The following is an 11,219-nucleotide window of genomic DNA, read 5'->3' as shown; positions in this document are numbered from 1 at the left end:
CTGGTCTCGAACTCCTGACCTCAAGTGATCCACCCAGCTTCACCTCCCACAGTCCTGAGATTACAGGCGTGAGCCACAGCGCCCAGCCCAAGAGCTGTTGATTTTATAAGGGGCTTCCCTCTTCATTCTGCACTCACTCCATCCTACCACCCTGTGAAGAAGGTGTGTGCTTCTCCCTTGCCTTTCACCATGATTGTAAGTTTCCTGAGGCCTCCCCTGCAATGAGGAACTGTGAGTCAATAAAACATCTTTCCTTTATAAATTACCCAGTCTCGGGTATTTCTTCATAGCAGTGTAAAATGGACTAAAACATCATCAATGTATTAAAATTAAACAATTTGAGCTTGTTCTGCTATTGTTTTTGTGACAAGCGTTTTTATAAAAATATATGCATGCTGCTTGTATTTAACTTGAGACTATCACACTAAAACAAGCAAAGTGGGTGAGTGGGATTCCCTCTTCCCAGATCACATATGAATTTATTGTCAAGCATTACAGAATGTCATCTCAAATCAGGTGGCCACAGAGAGGAGAAGCAGATGCCACATTGCAGGGCAGCTGTGCCCGGCCTTGGAGGCCCTGAGGGATGCACTCAGCAGTGAAACTGTTGGAGCAGGGGAAGGTTTGAGAATATCTTGGAATCTCCAGGCTCACTGCAGCATGAGGTCTTTTCACTCAGGGTTTCAGTCTTCACTGAAGAAGAACTTCCAGAAACCATTCCTGCACTTCATTTAGAAGAAGGTTTGCTAACATTGGTATCTTTTGGGATCCCCAAAGTTTATCCTCATTAACAAGAAAAAATAGAGCCCCTCTCCCGGTGTCCTTGAACACAGCAGTTGATACTCATACTATTGTCTTTCCAATTTATTCCCTAATTTATAAACAAATTATTGTAACTCTTTTGTATGCCTTAGCCAAAAAATTAAATAGCTTTGGAAGAGAATTGGAGAATTGCCAGTCTCAGAAATATATTTATTATAAGAACGGAATAGGAGTCAAGGGGATGGGTTTCTAAATGAGAAAAAATTTGCCCTTGTGTTAACAAATGAATGAGTATCAAATCTGTAGATATTCATCTATTTTTACCCAAGAAGACAGATTGTTTTTAAATCTGGGAAATTAAGACAATGTGAATAACAACAAAAAATACATGTAGATAAAAACTGAAGTTAGAAACATGTTCTTCAGATGACAAAAATCAAAATATTTTTACTGAGAACTCGACTCATTCATATGCACACACACAAAAACAACGAATTGAATTTCAGAGTATAGTGGGTTGAATAGTGGCCTCCCAAAAAATATGCTTATATCCTAATTTATTTTTAGTGTTAACTATATCCTAGGTATTATTCCAAGTAATTATGCACACACACACACACACACACACAGAGGGAGAGAGAGAGAGAGAGAGAATTAAAGTAATTGGCTTATATGTTTATGGGGGCTGGCAAGTCTGAAATTTGTAGGGCATGCTCCCAGCCTGAAAATTCAGAAAAGGGTTGATGTTCCAGTCTTGAGACTAATAGCTGCAGAGCAGCAGTCTGGAAAATTAGGCAGAGTTTCTATGTTGTAGTCTTGAGGTAGAATTTCTTCTTCCAGCAACCTTTGTTCTTAAGGCCTTCAGCTGATTGGATGAGGCCCACCCATATTGCAGAGGGTAATCTGCTTTCTCAAAGTCTAGGAATCACATCTGAAAATAACTTCACAGTAACATCTAGAATGGTATTTGACCAAACAACTGTGCCACTTGGCCTAGTCAAATTGACACATATAATTAACTATCCCTAAAAGGTTAAATGATTTTTCCCAAGGCTACACAGCTGGGAAGTGCCTGAGCTGGACTTAAGCCAGAAAGATCTCCACAGATACTACCCGTTCAGACACTGCACTAACCTAGTCCCTGGTTACACATTGTGTGTAGGTGAATTTCCTTATTTCTGTCTTTGGAAATTAAATTTCAAATGCCAAAGGAAACATTTAAAAAGCAACACTTAATGTTAAACCCCAAAAATAAAATGTGAGCTACTTATGAACATGTATAAAGTTAAAAGAAATTCTTACTCCAACAATTTCTCAGTAGCAGCTGACAGCTCACTCTATACTGTGAAGCATGGCTATGTAGAATACAGGTTTTCTTCAATTAAAGAAGTGTCAACCTTCTGCATATAGCCAGCCAATATCCCCAGCACCCTTTATTGAACAGGGTGTCCTTTCTCCATTGTTTATTTTTGTTTACTTTATAGAAGATCAATTGATTGTGGGTATGTGGCTTTATTTTGGGGTTCTCTATTCTGTTCCATTAACGTATCTGTCTTTGTACAAGTACCATGTTGTTTCAGTTACCATTGCCTTATAGTATAATTTGAAGTCAGGCAATGTGATGCCTCTGGATTGAATTCCTACCTTTCACAATCTACAAAAATGAACTCGAGATGAATTAACAACCTAAACATAAGACCCGAAACTATAAAAATCCTAGAAGAAAACCTAGGAAAAATTATTCTGAACATCAGCCTAAACACATAATTTGTAATAAAAGACCTCTAAAGCAAATGCTACGAAAACAAAAATAGACAAGTGAGATTTGATTAAACATAAAATATTCTGCACAGAAAAATAAATAATAAACAGAATAAACAGGCAATCTACAGAATGGGAGAAAATATTTGCAAGTTGTGCCCCTGACAAAGGACTAAAATCCAGAATCTACAAGTAATCCAAATGACTCAACAAGAAAAAAACAACACCATTAAAAACTGGTCAAAGGACATGAACAGAAATACAAAAGAAGAAATGCAAGTGGTCAATAAATGTGAAAAAATGCTCAATATCAATAATCATCAAAGAAATACAAATTAAAACAACACTGAAATATCATCTTACATCAGTCGGAATGGCTATTACTAAAAAGTCAAAAAACAACAGATGTTGGCATAAGTGCAGAGAAAACACTTATACTCTCTTGGTAGGAATGTAAATCAGTCCAGCCTCTATGGACAGCAGTATGGAGATATCTCAAATAATTAAAAATAGAACTACCATTGGACCCAACAATTCCACTACTGGGTATCTACACAAGGGAAAATATCATTCTATAAAAATGAATATACATTTTTATGCTTATTGCAGCACTATTCACAATAGCAAAGTCATGGACCCAACCTATATGTCCATTAATGGTCAATGGAATAAAGGAAATATGGTATATATACACTATGCCATATATACTATTCATCCATAAAAAAGAATGAAATCATATATTTTTCAGCAACGTAGATGGAACTGGAGGCCATTATACTAAGTGGACTAATTCAGAAGCAGAAAATCAAATATGGCATGTCCCCATTTATAAGTGGGAGCTAAACAGTGGATACACATGGATGTAAAGATAGAAATAATAGACATTGGGAACTCCAAAAAGAAAGGAAAAGTTGGGGGAGGATGAGGGTTGAAAAATTACTTATTGGGTACACTGGTATCACTGGTTTGTATGGGGTATCACTGGTTTAGGTATTCACAAGGTTTATATATTCACAAGATTTTGCACCCATCACCATTAATTTCAGAATATTTTTATTACCACTTAAAGAAACCGCTCACCCATTAGCAGTCTTCCTTTGCCCCTCCCCCCTACTCCTCAACACTAATTGCTTTTTTCTCTATAGAACTGCCTTTTCTAGACATTCTATATAACTGGAATCATACAAACTGTGACCTACTGTGTCTGACTTCTTTTATTTAGCAGAATGTTTTAAAGGTATACCCATGTAGTAGCATATATAGGTACTTCATTGCTTTTTGTGGGTGAATAACATTTTATTGCATGTATGTACCATATTTTGCTTATCTGTTTATCAGTTTATAATTTGAGTTGTTTCCATTTTTAGACTATTCTGAATAATGCTATGAAAATTTGTGTACAAGATTGTGTATGGGTTGTTTTCAATTATATATAGAACTGAGAGTGGAATTGATCTGTTATATTGTAACTGTATGTATAACTTTTTGTGGCATTACCAGAGTGTTTGCCAAATTATTGGTGGCTGTTGGCATCCATTAGCTTATGGCCACATCACTCCAGTCACTGCTTCTGTCTTCACATCTCCTACTTTGGTAATCTATGTGTGTGTGACCCCTTTCTGCCTCTCATAAAGACATTTTCCATGGCATTTAGTACCCATTGGGATAATTAAGAATGATCTCCTCATCTTAAAGTTCTTAATTATATCTGCATAAACTTTACCATGTAAGGTGATATTAAAACATGGACATATCTTTGGGTGTAATTATCTGTGTACCACAGTGTCTTTCTAGGAATTTGTTCATTTCATCTATATTATCAAGTTTGTTGCCATACAACTATTCAAAATATTGCCTTAAATCTTCTTTAAAGATTTGAAAGTCAGTAGTAATGTTTCTTCTTTCATTCCTGATTTTAGTAATTTGAACATATCAATTATAATCATCTTTGCTAGTTTTCTTATTGCTTATGTGAAGGCATAGATATTGGAAGGTCATTACTTTGCCATTACAGAAGTGGTTCTTACTAGCTGTTTTTTCAATGTGAGATACATTCAGTTATTTTAATACAATCTCCCTTATGGATCTCAGATGAAGAGTAAAAGAGATCATTTTCTGTATGATTGTACATTACATTCACCTTTTGAACAACGGCAGGTGAAATGTTCATGGCCTGTGTTTGCAGAGGTGCTATCACCTTTGAAAAACTTTGAAAATCTGAAAAACATACAGCTCAACATTTTCCTTCAGTTCTCTCCAGCAGGATAAAACTCTCGGTAATTGTTTTTTTCTATGCCTGCTTTCTTTTTTCATTAGCTGGGAAAACATTTTGTCAAAATTCTTGCAAAATATCTGAATTCTGGAAAAAAAGAAAATGCCGTGTAATATTTTTATAATGTAAAAGAAGCCAAAATAGGCTTTATGTTTAGAGAGACACTGTTAGAATTTCATAGGGAAAAATTAAATATCATGAGCCATTATTCTTTTTAAGTTCAGCTATTAGCAAGATATTGAATAGATATTATGACTTGCTGTACCACAAAATATATGCTTTGTTTATAAAAGTTTAAATATGTTTTTAATCAAAATTATGGTTATTTTTCTTCTGCGTAATTTATGACAATTATTTGTGAGTAACTCATTCTGATTATTATAGGGCCAGTGATAGTTCAACACTAAAAAGTCAACTTGGAAAAATTTAGCTAATTTCACATTTTAATTTAAAGTTAACCCTTGAGCTTATCTCACTTAATTCGTTGCATCTGTACAAAGAATCTCAGCCTGGGGTATCTCATCCCAGGTTGGGTCTTAGCTATTATGTCTTCAGGATATTAAAGCCACTTTCGTAGTACATTTTACTTCAGCTGGAGTTTTTTACAACTTAGATGGAACTTAGCTTTATTGAGGGTAGACCTTAAACACTCTTTACACTGAGTTTTATTAGCTCGTGTTAACCGTATGGCTGTGGTGATTGGCATGAAATTAACCAACCCTAAATATTAGTATGACTTAGTCAAACTTTCTTTTATTACTAAAGATTTATCACCGCTGTTTGCTGTGGGGGTGTGGTTGAGCAAAGCTTTTTGAGTTGCATTTGTGCGTGCTTGATACCTGCTCCTTTTGATCCGGGTGATCTAGAGGACATTTTCACTGGGGTGGGGATGTGTGCATGTGTAATCCTACGAGTTAATAAAAAGGCCAGGACCAAACCTATTTGTTTATAGGGCTGTGTGAACCCATCTAAACATTTTCAATGCCTTGCTTTGAATGAATAAACTGTATTAACTGCATAGAATTCTTGTTTGTTTGTTTTTTGTTTTGTTGTTTTGTTTTGTTTTTTAATCGGAGTCTCGCTCTGTCGCCCAGGCTGGAGTGCTGTGGTGCGATCTCGGCTCACTGCACCCTCCGCCTCCTGGGTTCACGCCATCCTCCTGCCTCAGCCTCCCAAGTAGCTGGGACTGCAGGCGCCCGCCACCGCGCCCGGCTAATTTTTTGTATTTTTAGTAGAGACGGGGTTTCACCATGTTAGCCAGGAAGGTCTCACTATCCTGACCTCGTGATCTGCCTGCCTCGGTCTCCCAAAGAACTGCATAGAATTCTTAAGTGGAAAATTAAAATATAAGAAAGAAAGAAAGAAGTATAATTATTAACAGTTCTGGGAATTCAGGGTCTTTAAAGTCAAATTGGCAGAGGTTTGGCTGAGAGGATTTCTTATAATTAGAATATGGTTTATTTAGGGTATGATATATTGGGGCAGTGCTTTCAGAGGAATATTCTCAAGATATTATATTAGTATTAGGGCAGATATTTGTTTATATTTATTACACAAAGGAGGATTTATTTGGTAGGAGGGTCTTAAAATTTTTTAGAAAATTACCTAAATCGAGGGGTAGCTATTGGGGTATTTGTGGTTAAAATATAATTTCTGAGCTCTGACTGGATTACTGTTTAGTCTCTTGTTTTTGGGGTTTGGCAAGGGTACGTTTACCTAGGTTGATGGTAAAGTCACAGATTGGGGAAAGGGGAATTTGTGGATTTAATTGGAAATAGTTCTTGAAATTGAGCATGCCTGCGTGCGTGAGCATCTATTGATTAATTCTTATGCCTTTCAAGCATGAATTAATTAACACCTTATAGTTATTATGCCAGCCTGGAATATTCAATACAAGCTCAGCTTCTACAATTGATTTGGCAGGAATCAAATACGAATTCATCCACAGAGGATTGGTCAGGGACCAGGCCATCCGCGATGCTGTGATAGCATCCCCCAAAGTTATAAATACCAAATGCATGACGGTGCTCCCGTGACTGGTTAATAGTGTGGTAGTCATTAGCCCATTGAGATGTCTTATTTAAGGGGAATGTGTGGGCGATCTTAGTTCCATGGCCCTGAAGTAAGAACCAGATGCCAGGTATAGTTTCAGTATAGTCACCCCCAAGTGTCATGGGCCCGGAGCGAGAAGGGTAGTACTCTCAAGCAGGATGATGATTTCTTGGAGTTTAGTAGATTAAGACACCAAAAATTGACAGGGGATATCCATGTTAACGAGGGACGTCTTGACTAAAATGTTCTGTGTCCGATGAACGAATGTATGTACTATGTAATATTAAGGATTTATAGTACGGGTCAGTATCCATGTGGATTAGATTTAGTTGTATGGTCAGTAATACTAGATTTATGACAGTTGATTAAGAAATTCCTAATACGTGCTTATATGTATGTGAGCTAGATTTATAATGTATTGTTATGTATGAATGTACCATGTACAATCAAGCAATTATAGTACTATATATTATTTATGGGGACTAGCAGTAATGCAGGAAGTACATACAAGCACTAATATAATAGTGCTAATTGATTAGTAGTGACGTGGTAGTCAATGTATGTGCAAGAAAGAATTCAGTGAATAGTTTAATTAGAATTTTAGCTTTGGGTGTTGACAGTGAAGCGGGATGCATTTTCCCTGAATTTTCCTGGGGAGGGGAGTCTCCACTTCTGGTTTACAAGACCACAGTATTAAATTATACTACAAGGGCACCTTCATTTAAGTAGCTTATTTTCAATTAGGCTGGTGAGTAGTATAAGGGTGAGAATGGTAGAGAAGTACCTGATAGATGCCATCTGTCCGATGACAATAAAAGGGTGTTTGACTGGCTGCCCTCCAATTCATGTGAGTGTAAAGAGGTCGGCCACTAAGATTCAGAATAGCCATTTACTCAATGGTCAGAATATTATGCTTTGTTGTTTAGACGTGTGAAGCATGGGAATAAGTGTTAGAATGAGAATGGAGAATACAAGGGCCAGTATGCCTCCTAATTTGTGAGGGATGGGTGGTAAGATTGCCTATGCAAACAAAAAGTACCACTCTGGTTTAATGTGGGGTTGGGTATTGAGGGGGTTGGCTAAAGCGTAGTTATCTGGGTCACCCAGGAGGTCAGGCAAAAATAGTACTAGAGTTATTCGAAGGAAGAGGAGAAAAATTAAACCTAAAATATCTTTGATTGTATGGTAAGGGTGGAAGGTAATTTTGCCTGGGTCTGATGAAACCCCTAAAGGGTTATTAGATCCTGTTTCATGTAGGAATAAAAGGTGAACAGCTGCTAGGGCTGTAATGATGAAGGGTAAGATGAAATGGAAAGCAAAGAATCATGTAAGGGTGGCTTTGTTAACTGAGAATCCACCTCAGATTCATTGCCCAAGGTCAGTTCCAATATATGAAATCACTGATAGTAGATTTGTAACTACTGTAGTGCCTCAGAAAGATATCTGGCCTTATGGGAGCACGTAGCCTATGAATGCTGTTGCCATAGTTGTGAGTAGGAGGATAATGCCAATATTTCAGGTTTCTAGAAATGTAAATGATCCATAGTATAAACTTCAGCCAATGTGTAAGAAGAGGCAGATGAAAAATATGGAAGCACTGTTAGCATGAAAATAGTGGACCATTCAGCCGTAGTTTACATCTCGGCTAATATGAGCAACTGAAGAGAAGGAAGTTGAGGTGTCTGATGTGTAGCGCATGGCCAAAAACAGTCCGGTGATGATCTGGACGGTTAGGCAAGCTCCAAGAAGTGAGCCGAAGTTTCATCATATAGAAATGTTAAATGGTGTGGGAAGATCAATAAATGAGTAATTAATAATTTTTATTAGCAGATATGTTTTGCAGATATTGGTCATTAGGGTTCTTATAGTTGAAATACAACAATGATTTTTCATGTCATTATTCATGGTTATAGTCCATGTGGGAATAATGGCATATACTACATTTTTATTAAGTGTCTTTTTGATTATAGGGTTTATAGGTTTCTCTTCGAAACCTTCTCCTATTTACGGAGGTCAAGGGCTTATTACTAATGGTGTGTGGGTTGTGGTATTGTGTTGAATTTTGGTGGGGCTTTCATGGGGTTGATAGTTTGTGTGGTTTATTTGGTTGGTATGATGGTTGTTTTTGGCTATACTATGGCAATGGCTACTGAGGAGTATCCTGAAACATAAGGGTTAAATATTGACATCTGAGGAGATTTATTATTAGGACTATTAATGGAGTTGATGCTGGTTTGGTGATTAATTGAGCACGATGGAATGGGGATCACGATTGAGTTTAATAGCATAGAGAGTTGGATGATTTTTGAGGGTGAGGGGGCAGGGTTATTGCGTGAAGATTCTCTGGGTGTGGCTGCCTTGTACAGTTATTCGTGCTGATTAGTGGTAGTTGCTGGTTGATTATTATTTGTTAGTATTTACATTGCAATTGAAATTACTTGGGATAATAGATTAGATAATAATTGTCCCAGGTTTCAAGTAGGAATTCGAGCTCCAGTTTAGTGACTATTTCATTGATGATAATTTTCTATCTAATGAAACAAAATATTGGATGGTTCTTTAATACAAAAAGCTCCATTTTCAAAATGGTTTTAATATTCAGACAAAATATGTTCTTAAATATTTCTTCAACGTAGACTACAGTAATATCAAAGGATGCCATGAGATCCAGCCAGTGACGGTCACAAATGTGACTCCTTGTGACAGTGTGAGTTACTCCCACCCAGGAGGTATGTAGCAGATGCTCACTTGTAAAACTCTTACTTTTATTACTAGAGCCCACATGAGCCATGACTGAAGTCTGGGTAACTATGTACAGAAACATCTCCTGTAGCATAAATTCCTGCAGTATTGTTTAGCCTGTTTTGATTCTGCATCTGCCTAACAAAATTCATCCAGGCAGCCAGTGTCTGAGAAAAATACCCTGGATGTAATGAACATGAGGCCAAATTAATAGAAATGTTCACAGTGAAGAGCAATTTTTATAAAGAACATATCCCAAAGTTATTGAATGCTACTGTTTCCCTTGAAGCCAGTATGACACACTAGCATGCAGAATTTATATTTGTGGAGTTGTTACAAAAACATACATTGGCCTTTAAACATTGTGCTTGGGTCCAATTTATAGCTAAAACAAGAAAACACATTCTCTGCTATGGCTAACATTAAAAACTCTCTTTAAGCCTGTAATATACTATAGCGTAGCTACTCAGGAGTTTGGAAACAATAAATTATAATATTTGAATGGTGTTAAACCATAAGTTTATTTTCCAAAAGACTGACCAAAGTCTTGTAATTACAAATTCTAATTGGTATTTTAAAATAATATAATGATTTATATTCCTTTGGTATATACCCAATAGCAAGACTGCTGGGCCAAATGGTAGCTCTAAGTTCCTTGAGAAATCACCAAACTGCTTTCTACAGTGGCCAAACAGCAATATTCACAATAGCAAAGAACATGGAATCAAGGTAAATGCCCATCAATGGTAGACTAGATAAAGAAAATGTGGTACATATACACCAAGGAACACTGCATAGCCATAAAACAAATGAGATAATGTATTTTGCAGTAATTTGGATGAGCTGGAGGTCATTATCCTAAGCAAACTAATGCAGGAACAGAAAACCAAAGACTGCATGTGCTCACTTGTAAATGGGAGCTAAATATTGAGTACATAGGGACACAAAGAAGGGAACAATGGATACCAGACCTAATTGAGGGTGGAGGGTAGGAGGAGGGTGAGGATTGAAAAACTACCTATTGGGTACTATGTTTATTACTTGGGTGATGAAATAACATGTCCAACAAACCCCCATGACATGCAGTTTATCTATGGAACCAACCTGTATATGTACCCCTCAAAACTAAAATAAAAGTTTAGAAATAAAATATACAATACAATACAATAAAATATGTTTTTTTCAACCAGAAGTTCTTTAGTACACGGTAGAATTTTCTTTTCATTTTATTTTATTTTTTTAAATTATACTTTAAGTTCTAGGGTACATGTGCACAAAGTGCAGCTTTGTTACATATGTATACATGTGCCATGTTGGTTTGCTGTACCCATTAACTCCTCGTTTACATTAGGTATTTATCCTAATGCTGTCCTTTCCTCCTACCCCCACCCCACGACAGGCCCTGGTGTGTGATGTTCCCCACCCTGTGTCCAAGTGTTCTCATTGTTCAATTCCCACCTATGAGTGAGAACATGCGGTGTTTGGTTTTCTGTCCTTGCGATAGTTTGCTCAGAATCATGGTTTCCAGCTTCATCCATGTCCCTACAAAGGACATGAACTCATCCTTTTTTATGGCTGCATAGTATTCCATGGTGTATATGTGCCACATTTTCTTAATCCAGTCTATCAT

The sequence above is a fragment of the Pongo abelii genome, chromosome 4 (genome assembly GCF_028885655.2).
Source record: "Pongo abelii isolate AG06213 chromosome 4, NHGRI_mPonAbe1-v2.0_pri, whole genome shotgun sequence".
NCBI lineage: Eukaryota > Metazoa > Chordata > Mammalia > Primates > Hominidae > Pongo > Pongo abelii.
Note: the sequence above shows the minus strand (reverse complement) of the source record.